Source organism: Diadema setosum, chromosome 6 (genome assembly GCF_964275005.1).
Source record: "Diadema setosum chromosome 6, eeDiaSeto1, whole genome shotgun sequence".
NCBI classification, from domain to species: domain Eukaryota; kingdom Metazoa; phylum Echinodermata; class Echinoidea; order Diadematoida; family Diadematidae; genus Diadema; species Diadema setosum.
The window spans coordinates 34,691,480-34,716,196 of record NC_092690.1 but is presented as its reverse complement, the minus strand read 5'-3'; the positions used below and the strand labels follow the sequence as shown (position 1 = coordinate 34,716,196).

The following is a 24,717-nucleotide window of genomic DNA, read 5'->3' as shown; positions in this document are numbered from 1 at the left end:
GTATATGGTTTACCATTCTTGTATTTTACTTTGAAGAAGAGGTGTGCTTATCAGACCTTGTCTGTGGCAGTCAACATTGATATCCTTTTTCTACAAGTTCACTTTCTGGCCTCTTTAGTTTACAACATGATTTGATCAAGATACAGATCACAGATAGAAGCTACCGCATGTAAGAAGGACTATGTGAATGATTTAATCAGATGTTGAAAATGAGGGGCATTTTCTCATTTGAAGGCCAAATTTTGTGTGTGACAGATACTATTTGTACCTGTGTATAAGGTTTACCATTCTTGTATTTTGCTTTGAAGAAGAGGTGTGCTTATCAGACCTTGTCTCTGGCAGTCAACATTGATATCCTTTTTCCACAAGTTCACTTTCTGGCCTCTTTAGTTTACAACATGATTTGATCAAGATAAAGATCACAGATAGAAGCTACCACATGTAAGAAGGACTATGTGAATGATTTAATCAGATGTTGAAAATGAGGGGCATTTTCTCATTTGAAGGCCAAATTTTGTGTTTGTGACAGATATTAATTGTACGCTGTGTATATGATTTACCATTCTTGTATTTTACTTTGAAAAAGAGGTGTGCTTATCAGACCTTGTCTGTGGCAGTCAACATTGATATCCTTTTTCCACAAGTTTACTTTCTGGCCTCTTTAGTTTACAACATGATTTGATCGAGATAAAGATCACAGATAGAAGCTACCACATGTAAGAAGGACTATGTGAATGATTTAATCGGATGTTGAAAATGAGGGGCAATTTCTCATTTGAAGGCCAAATTTTGTGTGTGACAGATACTAAATGTACCTGTGTATATGGTTTACCATTCTTGTATTTTACTTTGAAGAAGAGGTGTGCTTATCAGACCTTGTTTGTGGCAGTCAACATTGATATCCTTTATCCACAAGTTTGCTTTCTGGCCTCTTTAGTTTACAACATGATTTGATCAAGATAAAGATCACAGATAGAAGCTACCACATGTAAGAAGGACTATGTGAATGATTTAATCAGATGTTGAAATTGAGGGGCATTTTCTTATTTGAAGGCCAAATTTTGTGTGTGACAGATACTAATTGTGCGCTGTGTATATGGTTTACCATTCTTGTATTTTACTTTGAAGAAGAGGTGTGCTTATCAGACCTTGTCTGTGGCAGTCAACATTGATATCCTTTTTCTACAAGTTCACTTTCTGGCCTCTTTAGTTTACAACATGATTTGATCAAGATAAAGATCACAGATAGAAGCTACCACATGTAAGAAGGACTATGTGAATGATTTAATCAGATGTTGAAAATGAGGGGCATTTTCTCATTTGAAGGCCAAATTTTGTGTGTGACAGATACTATTTGTACCTGTGTATATGGTTTACCATTCTTGTATTTTACTTTGAAGAAGAGGTGTGCTTATCAGACCTTGTCTGTGGCAGTCAACATTGATATCCTTTTTCTACAAGTTCACTTTCTGGCCTCTTTAGTTTACAACATGATTTGATCAAGATAAAGATCACAGATAGAAGCTACCACATTTAAGAAGGACTATGTGAATGATTTAATCAGATGTTGAAAATGAGGGGCATTTTCTCATTTGAAGGCCAAATTTTGTGTGTGACAGATACTATTTGTACCTGTGTATATGGTTTACCATTCTTGTATTTTATTTTGAAGAAGAGGTGTGCTTATCAGACCTTGCCTGTGGCAATCAACATTGGTATTGTTTTTCTTTTTCATCAATGCATAGTGACAGGTCATTTTGTGATGCGAAAACCTTAAGTACAGGTAACAACCAAAGACAATTTCTGTACTGAGAAAAGTTATCGCTTTCCTATAAAATTGTTATGCTTCTCTTGATGTAGAAGTATGTATCATGGTATCCATTTGAATATTTTTAGTTATCCATTATCGTTGTTGTTTGGATATAGAGTCGACTAGTGTTTATTTTCTTCAGAAAATATGACAGATTGGTGTGTGCGTATTGAAATGCGACTGCATTGAAAAATACACTACAAAGAAATGGAGTACTAGACTGGTACATCTGCCATTCAGAAAGTAATTTGTACAGTATTGCCTCAGTCTACATTCCCATGCATACCATGGGATCACATAAGTAATTCTGTGTCAGATTTTACCCGTGCTGAAAATCCAGTCTTAATGCTAAACGGGTGTTGCAGACGATTTTCAGAATTTTGTGCCTGAAAAGTACATGAATTGATTACATCTGGTACAGTGTTCAGAAATGTGTAGCTGTCAGGAAGAGGATTAATGATGTGTTCAAATCTCATTACAAAACGCATTGAACAAGGATGATGACATTGCAAATGCAAAAATTCATATTATGTGGCAGTGTATTTCCATTTCGATAGAACGGGGAACACAACTTTTGTGTGAAAAAAAAGCGGACAGTATCAGGTTATGTTGTACGTGCAAGGTGATGTATTTGAATCAAACATCAGATAAGAAACAGACAGTTTTTTGCCTATATTGTATCAAGCTGTGTTCCTAAAGCAAGATGTTCATTTTAGGTGCTTGAATATTTGTATTTAGTTTTTGTTTTTAATTTCCTTGAGTTCTTACCTGTATGCATTTTGAAGAGCATGTGAATGTGGTCAAGTTGGATGTTATAAGATCATTTTGCCACTTAACTTATGTGTGAAAAATACTTCTTCTGGACAAGATTTGCGTCTGTGTGTGTAAAATAGCAACTTGTTTGGGGTTTCTTTGTTAATACTTGCACGACTTTTGGTTCACAGAGAAAAAGAAGTTTTTCTTCCTGGCTAGCATGTTACGAAACCTCATGTGACTTCTTAGATTATTTGGAATTAAAAAAAGAAGCAATGTACAACTTGAGAAAGAAGGTTACTTTGTTCACTTTATGCTTCTCAGGTGTGTATGTTTGCAAGGAAAAACATTAGTTTCTCTTCCAAACTGACATCAGCTTGCAAAAGGTCATGTGACTTTGTAGCAGTATGACTGATTTTAGCTCATTTGAAAAAAAAAAAGTAGTGAAAGTTGAGGAAGAAAGTTACTTTTTTTAACTTTATAGTCCTCAGGTGTGTATGTTGCAAAACATTTTAGTTTCTCTTCCAAACCGACATATCTGCTTGCAAAAGGTCATGTGACTTGGTAGCAGTATGACTGATTTTATCTTGTTTGAAATAAAAAAAAAAAGTTATAAAAGTTGAAGAAAGTTACTTTTTTGTTTGTTTATTTTATACTTCTCAGGTGTGTATGTTTGCAAAGAAAAACATTAATTTCTCTTCCAGACTGACCTCAGATTGCAAAAGGTCATGTGACTTTGTAGCAGTGTGACTGATTTTAGTTTATTTGGTATCACATTCTGATTGTTTTCTCTGACTCGATGGGGGGCTTCCAAACTTCGACATGGGAAACTCCATATAACGAGATGGTCGGGACCGAATCGTTCTCCTCGTTATAGCCGATATCTCGTTATATCAGTAGGCATAAAAGAATGCATAGCATAAAGACATTAATTTGCACATGTGGGACTACCCATCATATTCAATCAATACTGATAACTTGGTAATGTGTATGAGGGAATTGCTCACCTTTATGGGTATGAAGATGTTTTTCGCAAATGAAATCCAATATGAATAATGTGTTTCTTATTAATTGTAGATCGCATTTGTAAATCTCTATACAATGTAGCTTGCGATTGTGTCAAGATCGTCCGTGGATTGGTATGTGGTTATGGTATGGGTGTGTGTTGTGTGTAGAAAGCTTGAATATGGTCTGCATGCACAATGTTGTGTGTGTATGTGACACATTCTGTATGTACATCATGTGCGTGTGTGTGAAGATGGGGAATTCCCTACGTAGAAAGGCAATCACAGCATCAGATTGCCTCACATCTGCTAAACGTCATGATGTCATGACTACATACGGCCGTCCCACCACATTTTCTGCATGTATCAGTGCGCGCGCGCACATCACACACACACATTCACTTACAACATGCGGTGCTAGCTGTAAGAGTGCACTGAAGAAAATATGTGTGTACAAGACAGTTTTTGGCGCATCGAGCTTTACATTCAAAACTCGTCTTTTAATATTACATGAGAAAAAGTACCAACGCACCCTTTCGGCAAAACCGGGGGGGCTTTGGACGAAGGGTGGTGTTCCCATTAACGCGACGCGCCACCACCCAACCCACCCTTTCGGCACAAGCCCATGCAGATACAGACCCTTACGAAAAAGTCCTGTGGTACTCCTGTGGTAATTACCACAGGACGGTACCACAGGACAGTACCACAGGAAAGTACCACAGGACAGTACCACAGGAATTGTCCTGTGGTATTTTGGGACATACCACAGGACAGTACCACAGGAATTCCTGTGGTATTTTGGGAAGTACCACAGGGCAGTACCACAGGACCGGTACCACAGAACAGTACCACAGGACAGTACCACAGGAATTCCTGTGGTATTTTGGGACGTACCACAGGGCAGTACCACAGGACTAGTACCACAGAACAGTACCACAGGAACTGTCCTGTGGTATTTTGGGACAGTACCAGAGGACAGTACCACAGGTCGATCATTACCACACAGCATTACCACAGGGCAGTACCACACAGCATTTCCATGGTACCACAGGAGAGTACCACACAGGATAGATCGAAAAAAAAAATCTGGGAGAATTTTAGCCACATATCAAGGAATATTCCTGATAGGTGAATGATGGATTTCAGGACAAACATGGCCCTACTTAATAACCTGTCCTACTCCTAACATATAACCTCAAACGAGAGTCTAATGGCCAAGTGCCAATCTAGTCCTATAATAGATCTACAGTCAAACCTGTCTATAGCGGCCACCCAAGGGATACGGAAAAAGTGGCCGTTATAGACAGGTGGCCGCTATAGACAGGTAATCCAACTTTGTGTGCATTGCCTACATGTACATGTATCATCGTTGTATATACATGTACATTTATGTGTGTACGTATGCACACAAGTGTATCATGCATAGCACAATGCCGGTGTTTATGAAATTGTTGCACAGTACACTTGATGTAGCATGTGCACAGTCATGAATTAGTGCATTATTGTGACTGAATAAGTGATGAATGCAACGGTGGCGATCACTGAATGTTGCCCAGAAATGACTGGCACAGCTAAAAAGCAGAAAAACACCCTGAATTATCAGCTCGGCTTCGGCTCCATCGGGTTTTTGGCCGCTATAGACAGGTTAAAATCTACCGCGGGAAACAAAATTTGTGGTCGTTGGCCGCGTTAGACAGGTGGCCGCTATACACAGGGTCTTTAACATGGCTTTTCTCTCGGGGGGATTTTTCAGTGGCCGCTATAGACAGGTGGCCGCTATAGAGAGGTGGCCGCTAAGGCAGGTTTGACTGTATATAGTCATATTCTATTCCTAGGTAGCCATCGACCTTATCAGTACATATATATATGGCCGTCTATCCGTAAAGCATTAAGGCATGGTTACTAACTCGATTATACTTTATTATCAAGATATGAAATTACACTTTCATAACAATATCTATTATATTGGGAATAACATAACATAATTAGACAATCTTTCATAAAGTTCAAAGTAAGTTCCATCATTAATACTTTGACTTTTTAAGTCATATATGTCTTTTCTAAAATCTAGAGTGCTTTTTATGAATATTCATGAGCTATGTAAAAATTTGTACCACAGGAGTACCACAGGAGTACCACAGGAGTACCACAGAAGTCCTTATGAAATTTCTCATGCTTTACATCAGGACTTTCACTAAATAGGTAATACTTAGGAGTATAGGACAAGATAAGTAATGGCAAATCAATTGTTATAATTCACAGCATAACTCATCTATCAATTAATTGAGGAATATTAATATGTGCTTTTTTGTTTGTATTTTTGTTACAAATTTCAGTTGATTCTGTCTTACAATTTTCCTGTGTGGTACTCCTGTGTGGTACTGCTGTTTGATATTCTCCTGATGTGATAGTCCTCTGGTATAAAATGTTAAGAAAAAAAATATCCTGTAGCATTTTTCTGTGGTACTTACGAATTTAATTTGCTGTGTGGTACTTCTGTGTGGAATAGCACCATATTATGATTTTCCTGTGGGATTTTGGACAGTTCCTGTGGTACTCTCCTGTGGTATACATCGAAAATTACCACAGGAATTCCTGTCGTACTGTCCTGTGGTACGTCCCAAAATACCACAGGACAAGTCATGTGGTACTGTCCTGTGGTACTATCCTGTGGTACTTTCCTGTGGTACTGTCCTGTGGTACTGCCCTGTGGCACTGCCCTGTGGTACTGTCCTGTGGTAAGTCCCAAAATACCACAGGACAAGTCGTGTTGTACTGTCCTGTGGTACTATCCTGTGGTACTGTCCTGTGGTACGTCCCAAAATACCACAGGACAATTTCTGTGGTACTGTCCTGTGGTATGTCCCAAAATACCACAGGAAAAGTCGTGTGGTACTGTCCTGTGGTACTATCCTGTGGTACTGTCCTGTGGTACTGCCCTGTGGTACGTCCCAAAATACCACAGGACAAGTTGTGTGGTACTGTCCTGTGGTACTATCCTGTGGTACTTTCCTGTGGTACTGCCCTTTTGTACTGCCCTGTGGTATTGTCCTGTGGTACTGCCCTGTGGTACTGTCCTGTGGTACGTCCCAAAATACCACAGGACAAATGAGGTACTGTCCTGTGGTAATATCCTGTGGTAGCCTACTGTCCTGTGGTACTGTCCTGTGGTATGTCCCAAAATACCACAGGATAATTCCTGTGGTAATGTCCTGTGGTATGTCCCAAAATACCACAGGACAAGTCGTGTGGTACTGTCCTGTGGTACTGCCCTGTGGTACGTACTGCCCTGTGGTACGTCCCAAAATACCACAGGACAAGTCGTGTGGTATTGTCCTGTGGTACTATCCTGTGGTACTTTCCTGTGGTACTGTCCTGTGGTACTGCCCTGTGGTACGTCCTAAAATACCACAGGACAAGTCGTGTGGTACTGTCCTGTGGTACTATCCTGTGGTACTTTCCTGTGGTACTGTCCTGTGGTACTGCCCTGTGGTACTTTCCTGTGGTACGTCCCAAAATACCACAGGACAAGTCGTGAGGTACTGTCCTGTGGTACTATCCTGTGGTACTGTCCTGTGGTATGTCCCAAAATACCACAGGACAATTCCTGTGGTACTGTCCTGTGGTACTATCCTGTGGTACGTCCTAAGATACCACAGAACAAGTCGTGTGGTGCTGTCCTGTTGTACTCTCCTGTGGTACGTCCCAAAATACCACAGGACAATTCGATCATGTGGTACTGTCCTGTGGTACTGTTGTGTGGTATACGTCCCAAAATACCACAGGACAATTTGTGTGTATACTGTCTTGTGGTACTGTCCTGTGGAACTTTCCTGTGGTAATGTCCTGTGGTACTGCCCTGTGGTACTTCCCAGAGTACCACACGAGCCTGTAACACAGTACCACACGGTTCCTGTGTTAACATATATTTGTGTGGTACATTGTGTGGTACCAACCAGTACCACAGGGAGTACCACATGAGCCTGTAAAACAGTACCACACAGTTCCTGTGGTAACATTTATTTATGTGGTACATTGTGTGGTACTGACGAGTACCACAGGGAGTATGGTTGGGTGTCCATAATACCGGACACCTAACGTTTTTCTATCAATAGAAACGTGAAAAATCTCACAATTTGCCTGAAATTTTACTCACGTGTAGAGAAAATACTCCGGATTCACAAGCGCGCACTGAAAATGCGATCTGAGGTACGCGCTCTTGATGGCGGCTTCGAACGCGTGGGGTGTCATTTTTTCCGCACTCAGTTGCCCTGCTCATTTCAACCGACCACCCTGACAATACGTATAAAGGGCACTTAAATGCGTTTTTTCGACAGGCCGCTGTTTTTTTCTAGCCGTCATTTTTCCCCCAATAACATTTGAATATATTTTGAATCCTTCGATATTACTTTTGAAGGACTGTTTGATGAATTTGACTTGATTTTCATTAGGAAACTTTTCATCGTAATTGAAATAAATTAGATGAGTCGGTTTGTTTTTTCACATTCATTTCTCGTTTCTGCATCAACTCGTACGGTCGTAGCGGGCGACAAAATGTTTATGTCATGTGTATGTGTAATAACGTGTGTGCACGATCGTACAAGCGGAGGTGACAATTTTGCGGTCAAAATCGTCAAATTTATTACGGAAGGATACTCTAACAAGCTACATCTGACAACGAGTCAGCAAAGGTAGGCCTAGTTATATGTAGTTACACGATAAACCTTATTCGATTTTGCTAAATTTCGGTAATTTAGAGGGAATCTAGTTGTTTTCGCCCCATTTTACTCGGTAGCGTAGCCCAGTGAAGAATCGAACACCGTTGCGCGTAGTCCCATGCGTACATTTTCTGTCTGTACGCGCAATGCCATTATAATGCGCGGTCGGTCGTTATAGACCCGGTCGGTGGGTTGACCACCTACCATACCCTACAAGCCTGTGGTACAGTACCACACAGTTCCTGTGGTAACATTACAAGTGTGTGGTATATTATGTGGTACCGACAAGTACCACAGGGAGTACCACAGGACTTTTTTGTTAGGGGAAGGTGATTCGAGAGGATACTCGGATCACCTAAAAATGCATAGGAAAAGACCACTTCAACTTCGAATGACTTCGAATTTCTCAAAACCGTTCCCTAGTTCATGGACATCCCATAGAAACGCGTGTTTTGATATATAGGCCTACACGTTGCTATGGCATGTCCTCGAACTATATCGTCGGTCGCATTACGAACCGGCGAATGTTCGAATTTGGGTCGATTTTTCAAAATTCACTTTTTTCCATTTTTTGAATGTCCATACCAAACTCTATCTATCCCCAAAATATCAAATCGCAAAATTCACGAAAACACCTATTTTTTGGTAATGACGAATTTTCAAAATGTTCAAATGCTGCAATTTGTGACATTACGAACCGGCAATGTTCGTATACGCCGGTTCGTAAAATCCCTGCTCAGACGGTAACACACGTGAGGTATGCGGGGCGAATCGAGGAGCTTGCGAGGCCGCGAGCGAGGGCTCGTCATCACCATCAGTCCCATGCACTCGGAATTGTGCTGGTATGTAACTACTAGGTGCATTTTGTTGCTCATTTGTTATTTAATCTTCTGTTTAAAAACAAAAGTAATGATAATCGGGGCAGGTTAATGTGTAATCATAAAATATTACATGAGAGAAGTAGAATTGCTCGACAATATCATGTAAAAGTAGCTTGCCTGTGTATTTCATTTCCTTTTAGATCCTACACCTAGCCACCACAGGGGTCCTTGATTATTCTTGGTCAGAGATAAAGCAATCCTCCCATACAACCCTGATGCATTTTTTTTTTTTTAACTAAAGCATAGTAGAATCTATAAACTGAAAAAAAAAAATATCGTGTAGCAATTGCAAATACCCAGGTAGAACTGTAAATAGGCCCTAAGGAATAAATGATTATCATTGTTTTCAATAAAGATTCATATTGTCGCATTAAAAAAAAAGAAGTATTTAGGCCCTATTAAAGTAAGAATGAGATTGCATGATGAGACTGTTAAGCGTTTAACAGTGTTAAGTGTTATAGTTACATAGCTTCCTTAAGCATGCAAGAAAAGCTACTCTGGCCTTTACTGTCTAACTATAGATCTGTAAAATCATAAACAGTAAATTTATAGGCTCTAGATCGAGGTTGTATTCACTGGTACGGTACTGGTACCGATACTTATTTTGATTACCGGTACAGATATCAATGAACTTTCAGAAAAATTAAAAGTGATTACCAGTACCGGTACTCACAGTTTGTTTTTTTAACACTCATGTACAAGTATAAGCCTATATCCAAGGATTTGTATACTATGTAAGTTATCCTATTTGTGCCCTGATAACACAGACATGATTTTCCTTATTTACATCTTGGGGATATTTCTAGGAGCAGCAGGCCACTACAAGCAGGAGCCGAGTCCCCACAAACAAAGGCAGCACCGCTATTATTACAACTGTAGCAGCTAGCATCCAAGGAACATCAGCAGCACCTCTCGGCGCAGCAGCAGCATTAGCAGAGCCTGTAAAGTGCAACTGTAGCAGCTGAACTTCTCCATACAATTGTAGTCGCGAAGCCTCTACATGCTACAGTAGGGCTACCGACAGTACTATTGCAACAGAGCGTCTACGTATGCTACTGTAAAACTCTACATTTGTAGCAGCATGATCCTAACTTACAACCGTAGCAGCTGAGCCTTTCAGACTGTAGCAGCAGAGCCTCTACGTACAGCCACAGAGAGTAGTGGTGATGAGGATGTTTTTCCTTCTGCCTATAATAATGGTAAGTTTGATTCATAACAAGTGATTATGGTACCGGTACTTGTGGACCATAAAGTGTACCGGGAGCCAGGTATTCACAAACATTTCTCTGTTTGCATAATATGTAGGTGAATGGAATAGGTCATTTATTACTTTCAGTGGAACAGATGATTGGACAATACCATGTCATTTGACAGAAATCACTGTTTTGATATCTGGAACGTAATGTACCTTTACTGTAATGTTGATCTTATCTAACTCTACTGTCAAGTATCTTATGTACCTGGTAGATATTAACCTGGTGAGGACAGGCTGATGTTGATATTACAAGCTCTTCCCTAGACACCTGCTTGAGCATACTTTGGGCAAGTTTCTAATGGCCTTACTGTAATTATTTCATACATGTATATCAATGTTGACTGCTACTCAATGTAGTAAAAGAGAGAGAAAAAAAAACAAGCACTTCTGTGTATAAGATTGTTAGGTTTTTATGTGAAAGACATCACATTTCTAATCAAAGAATGTGTAGCAGTTATCATTATTTACCTTTGCCAACCCCAAGGTGTAAAAGCTCGACCAATAGCACCTGAATTACTATGCCCTTCAGAGATCAGCAGACTTTGATGACAATTTGCATTTCAAACAGGTATGCTGGCTGTAGCTATTTTCATTTTGTCTCACAATATGTCGTAGTTGATTGCCTGTAAAGAATTTCCTTTTGTTATTTGTTTTTTTCTTCTGAAATTGTGCTTTAGCTCTAAGAAATACTCTTCTTCACATTTTTCAAACTTGCAGGTAATGTTTTATCACATAGTGTATGAAACAACTGTCAAATTTCTCATTGAAATTGTCCATACAATTTTTTGTGTGTTTTTGAACCACCGTAGGCATAGATGTTCTTGTCAAGTGGAAGAGGGATGATTCTATGAATCCTGTCAGCTCAAGTGACCTCTATCATGCTCAACGGACCAAACCGAAGCAAGGTTCCTGCGTACATATGAGAAGTGAAAATGGCTGGTGGAAAGGGAGGGTGCTTCAAGTCTTCAACATGCCCATGGATGGACGTAGGATGTCAGATGACGAGGGCATTCCTCTTTCTGCCTGAGGTAATTTGAATACATAGTTACTGATTTGTTCTACATCAATAAGTTTATCAAGATATATTATGTCTTTTTTCATTTTAAAATATGTAGAGATTTTTATGCATAGTATCATGTAGGTACAATGTACTTTCATTGCATTGCCATTTTGATATAAATGTTCAATTCTGTGTAATGAATAAAACGAATGTTGTAATTATATTGCAGTTTGTAATGACTGTAGGATGCTGAAGACTGTTAGCTTTCCACTTCCTTTCTTTAAAGGTCTGATATTGATTATTACTTACAATGTATTATGTCAACGTCTCTTCTCAGTCCCAAAACAAAATCAATTACTGATAATTTGCTTTATGTGCATGTAATACACTGTGGATTCTAGTGTCCATGATAGACGTTTGCAAGTACATGTATATCTAGTATAAATCTTGTTGATTCTACCCTCAGGATTGTAACATAATTTATTCATTGATGATTGCTTAAAACTTCCCCAGCAGTATCGTTACTTGCGACAGCAGTAGCAGAGCCTCAACGTCGATTTGTAACAGCTGAATCCCCAGAAACATCAGCAGCACCGCTTGAAGCAGCAGCAGCAGCAGCGGAGCCTGTACATACAGCCCTAGCAGCTGAGCCTCTAATACGACAGCAGTGGTAGAGCCTCTACTTACAACTGTAGCAACTGAGCCTCTACTTGCCACTGTAGCAGCAGAGCCTCTATTTGCAACTTTAGCATCTGCACTTCCAGGAACATCAGCAACACTGCTAGAAGCAGCAGCAGCAACAGAAGCAGAGCCTCTACAAACAACTGTGGTGTCCGCATTCTAAGAAACAACGCAGCAATGTTACCTTTGAAACTGAAGGTAATTCAACTGGAGTTGAGAAGTTCAGGGCATTGTATAACTGCTGTTTGTATTTCTTGCATTATCTGTCTGTGTGGTGTAAATTCCTAAAAAAAGCAATTATGAGCCAAAACTTAAGTTTCCAATAACAAATGTAAAATAATCTAAACATGTGATAAATTCTTTGATTATCTTTTTTTTTTCTTTTATCCTTCACTCTTGTAAAAAAAAAAGTTTGTGGCAGGCAACCTGTAAAATTTAAAGAAAATAGTTTGTCTTCTGCAAACAGTAGTTAAAAAAAACAAACAGTAAATGAAGTAACAATTATTCAACCAGACTTGGCAGTTTCATCAAATTATGTATTTGTTTTCCTTGCATTAGGTGTACCTGATTTCAATTTGAAAGCAGACTAAGTCCTCCACTCCTTTAATTTTCTTATATTAGATTACAAAGAATACTGAACCTTGCTGGATGATGGAAAACTGTTAAATCTCGAGAAAGCAATGTCCCTGTCAGACATTGAAGAACCAATTTTGATGGTAACCGGACACAGTCCAAAGCAATAGAAAAATGTTTGTGAAGTGTAATGGAAGTACAGCATATTCATATGTCGTATGTATTTTATACTGCCCTCTATCTAGTCTTGTGGGTATACATCTGGTTGTACTTACATTATTATATCTAGTGCACTAACTGTTGACCAACTTTCCTAAAATAAAGACCATTTAGGCAATCTACATGTTTCTTGTAAGGAAAGGAAAGGGAATTATTGGTGAATTTCTTGCTCATAATGCCTTGTACAAATATAAACTTGTTGCATGATCAAGTTTGTAATACTTTCTGGATTGTTTTATCTTCAGTGTTACATATTTTCTACATGCTTTCAATAATTTCAACACAGTTTCACATAAATTGACCAATTTTGATCACTTCGTGAGGACCTTATTCAAATATAGAAGAAACAATAGAAATAAAGTGTAGTGTTCCAGTATGTATTCCATTTATTGTCTCTTCATTGCAAATTTGGAAACTACTGCCATTCAGGCTTTTGAGGGAGTGGAAGATAGATGTCAGTGCAAAGCCAGACAATTTTCATGTGGAAAAATCTGTAGGTACTGATGTCAGTTCTATTCCTGATAGATCTTCAGTTGTCATGAAAAAATTCATGGAATCTAAAACAGAATTGTCAAAGAAAAGCTGAACAGTGGGGAAGCCTACAAAAAGTCAGAAATATTTGTAGATGGTAGAACACATTTTGACTATCAAAGATGTGATTCAACACGTAACCATAAATCTTTCGGCTATGATTGCCTCAGTGAAAATGACAGAATGTCTATCAGACAATATTATCATGCCTTGAAAATTCTGGTCCTAGAAAGAGAATGGCTAGCCAGACATGTTATTAACACTTTGTCATGTTGTCCCCCATCCTAAGGACAGCAAAAAGAGACAAATGACGTACACTACTCTCCTCCCATCAGTCCAGTAGTTGGCAGACTGTTAAAGTTTGTAGACTCGTGTTTATAAACACATTGGGTATCACTTTCATTAATTCAACCCTGGGCAAAATTACCTTGTGAAGTGTGAGGAGAATGGTACACTTGATCATGTTATTGCACTATTTGTGACTAACATGCGTACTACTGTAATACATTTGTGAAGTTGAAGAAATGCAGAACTTCTCACCAATTTACAGGTCAGATTACCTCGTGAAGTGTTGGGAGAATTTTGTATTTTGTATGTTATTGCACCACTTTTATAGTGGTCAGAACACAATTCTGAAATGCAACAAATGCCTAACTTCTCATCGATTTCCAAGTGAGATTACATTGTGAAGTATCATGGAGAATGTCACATTCATTTTGTATTAATTGTAATATAATGTATTGTAATAATAGTGTACAATATAATTATTGTGAGCTGTCGAAAATGCAAAAGAAAAAAATCACTAATTTACAGGTTATATCTGGAAGTTTGAGGAGAATGCTTTTTTTTTGTAGTTACTGTATGTAATTATGAACACACATGTGGTATGGTGCATTTTGAATTAATAAAATGCAGAATTTTTCACAAACTTGGGGACTGGTGAATAGAAAACAAACAAAAGAAAAGAACAAGAGAATAGAAAAAAGAGGAGTTAGAGAGACACAGATACCTAGAATTGGGAGAACGAGGTGATTATGACTGCTTTGTAAGAGGGTATGTGCGTGTGTGTTCGAGTGTGTGTACTGGTATGTGCGTGTATAGTGTGTGTTTCTGTTTACATGGGTGTAATTATATTCGCTCAATATTGATAATGTATTTACACTTTTTTACAGACAGTGACTACCAGGAACACTTTTAGTACTCATCCAGTAATCAATAAAAACCCATTGCACAGTTTGATAACATTACTAGCTGGCATCAACAATTAGGGCCTAATGTGTAAAGAAAGTAGGTTGTGTGTGTGGGTTCGAGTGTGTTTACTGGTTTTGGTATGTGTGTGTGTGTTTGTGTATGTTTGTGTTTGTATGGGTGTAATTATATTCCCTCAATACTGATACTGGTAATGAATTTAACACTTTATTTATAGATAGTGACAGGGCTGCCAACATTTGAAACTAGTTGAGAGTGAGACCCCCATTGGCCAATGCTATGATTTAGGAGGCAAAATGAGTGAGATCAATAGAAATGCATGCAAATGAAATAAAGTTTTAGAGTGAGAAAGGACCAAAATGAGTGAGTCTCACTCTCAATGAGTGAGAGTTGGCAGCCCTGCAGTGACTACCAGGCACACTTAATAGAACGGTACTCATCCAATCAAAAACCCATTGCACAGTTTGATAACGTGTGACATTACTCGCATCAACAATTAATGTGTAAAAGTACAGGTAGGTTGTATAGTTTGAGAAAATAACTGTGGTGTTTGTAACACTTTCCTAATATCCATGATTATGATACAATTAACATGAATGAACATGAATGAACATGAATGAATCACAATCCCACTACCTAGAGCGGCGAATATATACATTACACTGTGCGCGTACCACCTAAGCGTGTGGAATGTGTTATGAATACGCGCCATTTTATGTTACATTTGCCGGTTCGTAATGCGCACTCGCTTGGTCCACACGTATTGAGCATGGGTTTTACGAACCGGCAAATGTAAACATTTGCCGGTTCGTAATGCCCGCTCTTTAGTACACGATATACGTAAAACGCTGAAATGGGGGGGGGGGGGGGGTTTACGAACCGGCAAACGCACTTTGCATCACTACCACAGAGCCCCAGGTGCGGCTACAAAGTAATATTTAGTATCAAACAAAGCAGAAAATTCCGCTTTCATCACTCTCGTAATATTATCATCAATGTGTGGTTATAAGACACGTTTTTATACATTTAAAGAAGTCCCGATTCTTTAAACGCGATTATCTCGTAATCGTGTTTCCGCGCAAATTCGAACATTCGCCGGTTCGTAATGCGACCGACGATATATCTAGTTTCGCGAAACTACGGCCTGGCATGGCCACAGTAATTTCTTTCCGTAGGCCTAACCTCCCGCCTCCCCTTCCCCGATTCGAAAACAGCTTGATTGAAGCCCCTGCCTATATTTAAACACGAACCTTATTAAACCCTAAGTTAGGTAGATGGTTTATATGGCTAGTGTTTGAATAGAATTTACTATTTTAAGTTAATAATAGACCGTCAGTATTGCAACTGATTAACAAATTGCCCTACATCGACGTAAATATTTTGTTCATAAATATGAATAAGACTCTCAGTAGTTCCATAATAGTTTGTGTGTCGATCGGCAGGTTAGGGTTACGGAAAAAATAATCGCGGCCTGGCCTCTGCTCTGCCATGCCTCGTCTTCTGTACACGTGTATGTACGCCTGTACTGTACGCCTGTACTGTTATGGCAAGCCATACGGCTCACTGCGTCAGGTCACTACACGTACCTCGAAACACCTACGCGTGCCTGACCACACGTAACGCGTGGGTACACGTCACGTTACGTGTACCCACACGTCGCGTAACGCGTGCCCACACCACACGTAACGTGTAGTGTGGGCACGCGTAACGCCAGGTCAGGCTTCACTGTACAAATTCCATAGGCGAGCCCGACCTGGCGTTACGCGTGTCCCCACCACACGTTACGTGTGGTGGGGGCACGCGTTACGCGACGCGTGGGTACACGTAACGTGACGTGTACCCACGCGTTACGTGTGGTCAGGCACGCATAAGGTTTTGGAGGATACTTGACCACGCGTTACGTGACGTGTGGGTACACGTAACGTGACGCGTGGGTACACGTAACGTCAGGTTAGGCACGTGTAGTTGTTTTGGACCACACGAGGTGTTTGAGAAACCTCACGTACTTCCAAAACCTTATGCGTGCCTGACCACACGTAACGCGTGGGTACACGTCACGTTACGTGTATGGCAAGCCATACGGCTCACTGCGTCAGGTCACTACACGTACCTCGAAACACCTACGCGTGCCTGACCACACGTAACGCGTGGGTACACGTCACGTTACGTGTACCCACACGTCGCGTAACGCGTGCCCACACCACACGTAACGTGTAGTGTGGGCACACGTAACGCCAGGTCAGGCTTCACTGTACAAATTCCATAGGCAAGCCCGACCTGGCGTTACGCGTGCCCCCACCACACGTTACGTGTGGTGGGGGCACGCGTTACGCGACGCGTGGGTACACGTAACGTGACGTGTACCCACGCGTTACGTGTGGTCAGGCACGCGTAAGGTTTTGGAAGTACGTGAGGTTTCTCAAACACCTCGTGTGGTCCAAAACAACTACACGTGCCTAACCTGACGTTACGTGTACCCACGCGTCACGTTACGTGTACCTATGGCAAGCCATACGGCTCACTGCGTCAGGTCACTACACGTACCTCGAAACACCTACGCGTGCCTGACCACACGTAACGCGTGGGTACACGTCACGTTACGTGTACCCACACGTCGCGTAATGCGTGCCCACACCACACGTAACGTGTAGTGTGGGCACGCGTAACGCCAGGTCAGGCTTCACTGTACAAATTCCATAGGCGAGCCCGACCTGGCGTTACGCGTGCCCCCACCACACGTTACGTGTGGTGGGGGCACGCGTTACGCGACGCGTGGGTACACGTAACGTGACGTGTACCCACGCGTTACGTGTGGTCAGGCACGCGTAAGGTTTTGGAAGTACGTGAGGTTTCTCAAACACCTCGTGTGGTCCAAAACAACTACACGTGCCTAACCTGACGTTACGTGTACCCACGCGTCACGTTACGTGTACCCACACGTCACGTAACGCGTGGTCAAGCACGCGTAACGCGACGCGTGGGTACACGTTACGCGACGTGTACCCTGGCGTAACGCGTGGTTGTACCTGGCGCTACGCGTAGTCCACCACGCGTTACGCGTGGGGTAGGCACACGTAACGTCAGGTTGACTACACGTAGTCAAGTGTACACGACGCCACGCCAGGCTCCTGAAAAATTAGCCTTGTTTCAGGATATGTTTTTGTTTTTTAATCTGCTATAGTCGATACGTGTCTAAATATTTTTGATGAGCTGAGATAACTTGTGTAGGGGAAAAATACGTGTCTAAATAATTTTGATGAGCTGAGATATCTTGTGTAGGGGATGAATATCTAAGTTATTGAATTATGATTTCATTATTTCATTTGGAATGAGAGTGTTTTGTTTTTTTACTTTGTGTCTGCTAAAATGAAATCGATACTTTTTAGTGTAGTCTGTTGACTTTTAATGAATAGGCCTATGGCGTTGATTTCGCAGATTATGATTTTTGTGATTGTTTCTTATTTTTTATGTTATATATCCTATATGTGTAGGCATTTGTTTCATGTTACTTTCATTTGTTTTTACCGCTTCTTCAGTATACTGTTCTTCAGTATTACTTTGCACTGATCCTTACAGTACCTGTACAGTATTTGGTCTACATAATGGTGATGAACATAGATGCCAGTTACGTTATTGTTTAATTTAGGTCGTTGGCTGAGCAATTAAATTTTTCCTTTTTAACCACAACTGGAAACTGATTGTTTGAGGAGAAAATGAAACAACCGGAGAGGGTCAGTTTAGCCACAGAGAGACTGAGAAAAAAAAAAAACAGGAAAAAGAAAGGGAGAGGGAGATCGGAAAGGAGAGGAGAGGAGAGAAGATAGCTTGTGGAGCAGAGAAAGGCAGAGAAAATTTGAGCTGCTAAACACTGATGGACAGTCACTCACACCTTACATACACAGATAAACACACACACACACACACACACACACACACACAAACGATCACATACATACAATTCAGTTTTTTATATTACTTAATTACTACTTTCACTTTAACTTGTGGATCTATAGAACATGGAATCTATCAGAAAAATTTGCCAGTTTCCAAGATTCCCCCTTTTATCACAATCACATGCATCAGATAACCATCATCTGTCTTTCATGCAATCATTTCGACTCACAACAACAAAACAATTGTTCTCCCATCAAATTTTACAATGTTTTGTTTTTTGAGAATCATATTTTCAATGAAATCACCATTTTAATTATGTAATGCACATATCAATAAAATACAGTAATGCAATTACTGCCATGGTCCATATACTCATGCCACTTCTAGTATGTACCAATGAACATGCTTCTGATTCTTGGTCCAATTTCAGTTATATGTATTACAATGTGTACTTGAAATGTTGGTTTTGTTGCAATAACCTAATACAAGGCTGAACATTATCCTTGGTCTAGGGACAACAGTAATAGATGAACGGGTCACTGAAAATTTGTGAGTATTTCCATTGTTCTTACATGTCTTCCTTTCCTAGAAAATGGAAGAAGATCTCACGGCTCACTAATTGCATGTATTTGAGCTATCGTCAAGTGTTGGCAGATCACCATTACTCTTCACAGTTTTTGAAAGTTATTTCTAAATTGCTTTGTTACAGTCATTGTGTGCATATCGCAGTCTGTAAACAGTGAAGGATAAACATGTCACTCAAGGAACCTGGCACACCATTACATTGTTCCCCAAAATCATCCAATTGGAAACAATGAAAACAAACATATTTTGAGAATGAAAGTATTCATTAGCACCACCAAACAAAATCTGGTGAAATTTTGTCACAGCTCTTAACCTTGCGACAAATGTCCATATCTGCGACAACTTTTACTCATTAATCAAACTGCTATACTTCTGCATTGAAAATCGTTTTATTAGTATTTTTACAGTGGTTTTTTACTTTTCTTTTAAAGTTTGAATGTATCCGACATAAGCTATCTATACACACACACACACACACACACACACTATATATATATATATATATATATATATATATATATATGTGTGTGTATGTATAATACATGTACACAAAATATAGATATATGCAGTGGCGGATCCAGGGTGCGCAACTGGCCTACACCCCCCCCCACCTTTATTTTTCGTTAAAAACAAAAGTATTAAAAAGACAAAAATGAAATGAAACCTGGAATTGGCACCAGGAATATTAGTTATGCCCCCTCCCCTTTTACAGAATTCCTGGATCCACCCCTGATATGTATATTGACACATACATATGTGCACATATAAACATTCTTATTCACATATGTCATTTGTTATCTGTGGCTTTCACCATGTCAAAAGCACAACCACAGTCTGCATATTTGATGCAGTCACATCATTAGTCATAAAAGCACATGATTTCATTATACTACTAGTATGAGAAATGCATTATGCCCCACTAAAATCTACCTGTTGCCAAACAATCATCTTGTCCTTTTCATACTGAATGCTTGTATACATTTTACACTGTAGACCAAGAACAAAGCTGCGTGTACAATCACCATTTTATACACCGTCCCTTTAGTTAATGCTCTCGAAGTGAAAGAAATTGTCAGTTTTGAGTTATATTATTTTAAAGAGTAAATTCCAGAATGAAAGAACATCGTAAATTTGAAAAGGCAGATAATGAGAATGCATGCCTTGCTGAGTTTTGAAGAGACAGTCATCTCATGTTACTCCTCAGAGATAACATGAAAGAGTTGTTCAATGTAAAATAGCAGAGCATGTGAATAAGTGCTAAAAATGAAATTATTTGCAAGACCTCCAGGACAGTTGGAGTTTCAGAACTGTAGTATACAATTTCACTTGTAGAGACAAACAACAACAACAACAGAAATCGATATTGACCTGCTATTGTGATTAGTTGCATGGTCAGATTATTCAATATAAGGAGCCATTACTGTCACTAAACTCTCAAGAAATGTTGAAACTAAGGCTCCCATTTCTGTGCATCAACATACCCTGGACATAGGGCACAGTTAAGTGATGAGATCATTTCTTGCCACAGAAATGACCAAAGCATGGAGCTGTAACATATGTTCTATGTGGATGCTCCACACCATTCCTTGACTACTGGCTTAACCACACAAAGAATGACATTGTGCCTCATCATCTGTGTACTATACAAAGAATGAGCTCTTTCAGAAGGGAAATATCCACAAGATTCTTTGAAATCATAGTCAACCAATACTTCGATGAGTTGTGATGAATTTGGAGTGTTGCAGCCTCTGACCACCGTCTGCTCATGACTTTCTTCCCTTGCTTACAGAGAGTGACGACCCCAGCCTGATGAAATGTGTTCAGAAAGATTACTGCCTTCTTTTATCTCCACTGACTGTCGACAGCGAGCTACTCATCCTTTGCGTGCTTAAATAGTACCACCTTCCAAGTTCAAGCTTGCCGAGTATGATGATTGAGTCAACTGAGTTATACCTTCAAAAGAGACAAGAAATTTCGGAAAAAGAAAGTGGAAAAAGAGAATGAGATTATACTTCACACATAAAACATCTCCCAAGAATCTAACACATGCCTTGTGTTAAGATATATGCACTCAGATGTTAACCTCCCCATATTAAAGAAAAAAAAAGACAAACAAATAAACAGGAAGATTCGACATAGCAAATATGAAGACTCTTGTGAAGGCCTATTTCATGCATTACAATAGGCCGAAAGACATCTGAATTATGTAGACTGCTGTAGTTGATCATTATCAGAAAATGAAGAACATTTTCATCTTTTAAGCAAAGTGAGACTTAATATGAGATGATGTCTCACCTCTTTATACACAGAATATGCAATAAATTTAAAAGAATGTCCTTTCAATGGAGTAAATTATTATTTATAGTCAAACTGCATTGCAAAATTCCTGCATATGAACTGCCATAAAGTTTTATTGTCTCATCATTATGTTATGCATTATTATTCTTATGTATTGTAAATATGTCTGTGCAGCTCTGCATTCATTTGTAGACACGTGTGCATTTCTGCCACCATATATCTGAAATTTAAATTTGCTTGCCGGTAATTTATACCTATTGTGAGAATACCAATTGGGAAGTAAAAATCGGTATACACATGTTCTTGTGAGTTAGTTTGTGTGTGAATTCATTAAAACTGTGATACATTTCCATTAAGCGTTGTACAATCATTCAATCATATTTCAACAGTTTAATGTATATGGCTTTCTTAATATCTTTAGATCAATAATAGATAATTACCAAGTGGCTAAATTCTTGTACGCAAGACAAATCCAATGCTCCAATAACATAATGTTGCTATCAGTGCAAGTTTTTTTTTCTTACCTTATTGGTTAAGACACCAATAGCTCCTTTCAAAAAAAATAATAACTTCAAATGCCAAACTGACACTAGCTCGCGTTCTTGCATGACACAGGTAAGAACCCAGAATATGATATAAAGCATTGGTTTTAACCCTCACTATAAACTGTCGAGGAGGGGGCTAGAAGGTCCCCCTCGGCGTTCCTAGCAATGTCGTCTTCGCAGAAAAACTATGGCTGTGATGTTTCACAACTTCTTCATTTCAAGTGTCTGCCGCATTCTCCTTTTAGAGACCAAATTTTAGATACCCAGGAGGAAATTGCATATAAAATATGTACATGCATGTCAGACCAAGATATGCTCAAAAACGTGTTACAGTTGGAAAGAAATTTGTGCTTTCAGTCAAATTTCACAACAGCATGATTATTTTTGCTTTTCTCGATTAAAATCAATGAATAACATCTTTTCATGCTCCGAATACTGTCAACTACATATTGCAATCACACTGTTGAGATCTGGAGGGGGGGGGGGGGGGGGGCTGGGAGGAGCCTAACTAAGATTACCCCCATCCCTCCCTTCCCCCTCTTTTATCTTCCTAAACAGTTGAGGTTAACACAATGATAGTAGTTTGGATGAGTTCACGTACTCAATGAAACACTCACCACATAACTCCTTGTTTTTCCAGCTACAGAAGAGCAAATGCACGTCAAGGAGATTGGCACTGTCTTGTTGAAGTATGGCTTGGCAATGGGTGGACTGATAGTCTCCCTCTGAATGTCGATCAATTCCCCAGCTGATGCATTTCTTGAGCTAATTCATGGTAATAAACACAATAGTCAACCTTTCATAACTTGATTACACTCAACTTCAGCACAGTGGCAGGTGACAGATCACACCCCCCCCCCCCACAACAACAACAAATAAAATACTAAACCCAGGACAATGATATTCCCTGAAAGTATGAAATAGTCAACATCCCCAAGCATCTGTGACTTGAAAGCCTGAAATTCATCAAACAAATCATATTTGTAGGGGTTTTAGTGCCCTCAAGCACTCAATAAAGGAGCCTGAAGATAGAGTAATGTCTCAACCTCATTCACACACTTTGAGTCATTTCTATCAAGAATATTATTTTCAATGAGGTAATATTCAGTAAACATCACATCACAAAATGTCTGCATATGAAATTTCATAGAGTTCATATGCTGTTCATTAAACACTATACATGTGCATGAGTACATGAGAATGTAATGTGCATTACATTCTCACGTACTGCAACTATGCCTTAAACCCATAAACTGCACACATGAAATTTGTAAACATGTGTGCATTTCTGTCACAAGATTTGCAAATTGATATTTGCTTGATTCGTGCCCTACTGCGAGATTACCAACTGGAAAGTGAAAACTTAATGTAAGCATGTACATGTGTATTTCTTATTATTTTTTATATATTTTAATTTATTATCGTTCATACAACATAAAGTTTTGACTGAATCTTAACACAAGTAATAAACAATACCGAGTGGCTAACTCTCCAACACAAGACAAATCTTATGGTGTAACAACCTACAGTTAATATTTCCAGGGAGGTGGGACTCAGTATTGCAGGCTTCACTTTTGACCTATTTCTTTGGTAAAGGCGCCAAAAGGTGCTAAAAACAAAAGAAGAAAAAAATGTTATCTCAAATGTTAAACTGTTTCTTACACTGTAGCTGTTTGCTCTGAACAGAAATATCCTCCCATATTCCATGTACAAGAACCCTGAACCTCGTGTAAATTTACAGTTTTACTTACTGTATAAATTCATTAGAAATTGTCACTCATAATACATTATATCAGTTGATGTACTTGATGACATACTCACCACTTAGCTACTTGCTTTTCCAGATTTTAATGAGCAAAACACACATGAGGAAGATTGGTACTGTCTTGGTGAAGCATGGACTGACAGTCTTCCTCTCAAGTCATGTCAATACAGTCCCAGGCACTTCTTGAGCTGCATCATGGTGATAAGACACAATATAAACTTTTATAATTCGATTGGACACAACTTCAGGACAGTGGTAAATGGCAGATCACAACCCTTTGCCCAAACAAAAAAGTAACAATCACTGTGGAAACTGAAATTCCATGAAAGTATGAAATTGTCAACATCCTCAGACAGCAATAACTTGACGTCCAAAAAATCATCAAGGCAAAGGATGTTGAGGAGTTAAGTGATTTAGAATAAGGGTAAAAGATCTAGATTAACCTTACAAAGTAGCATTCAAGGTTTATTGGCTTTGACTTGTGCCTACTGACTTAAGGATCACACACTACTCAGTCAACCTGAATGAAAAAGAAAAGCTTGTTTACTTGCCCATAACCGTCTATGATCACCTGTCATATGACATTTTTGTGTGAGTGGGAGAGGGTTGTGGGGAGAAGGAATGATCACATATTGTTTTGTTACGAGAAATAGGAATGGGAAAGTGAAATGTGATGACCAAGAGGAGTATGATATTAGTTACTGACCAATGATAAACTTCCAATTGGGACACACATACATAATACCTCTACATTCATATCCACATTAGATATTCTGCAGACACAACATACTAGTAATAGTTTAAGAACTGATTCAGCCAGCAAAGTGAAGAAAAATAAAACATGTTACAAATATGCCACCTGACAGAAATTTGAACACCTCAAGATCCAATTTCATCATCTTGTGAGTAAATGCAGTTCACTGTATATTTTGATTTTCTGATTTTTCCTTTTTAATGGCATACATATTGGTAATACACTAATAACTGTTGTCAGCC

The 24,717-nt window shown here is 39.3% G+C and overlaps 2 long non-coding RNA genes across 2 annotated transcripts; one reads left to right on the top strand and one right to left on the bottom strand.

The window, feature by feature from the left end:
- Positions 1-10,187: 10,187 nt before the first annotated feature.
- Positions 10,188-12,016, top strand: LOC140229831 (uncharacterized). Its single transcript, XR_011901312.1, has 3 exons — positions 10,188-10,365; positions 11,231-11,449; positions 11,935-12,016. It is a non-coding gene; the product is annotated as an uncharacterized lncRNA (long non-coding RNA).
- A 7,790-nt stretch (positions 12,017-19,806) lies between these two features.
- LOC140230127 (uncharacterized) lies at positions 19,807-23,904 on the bottom strand. The gene is made up of 3 exons (XR_011901359.1): positions 23,778-23,904; positions 22,574-22,721; positions 19,807-21,066 (listed from the first exon to the last, which is right to left on the bottom strand). It is a non-coding gene; the product is annotated as an uncharacterized lncRNA (long non-coding RNA).
- Positions 23,905-24,717: the final 813 nt, after the last annotated feature.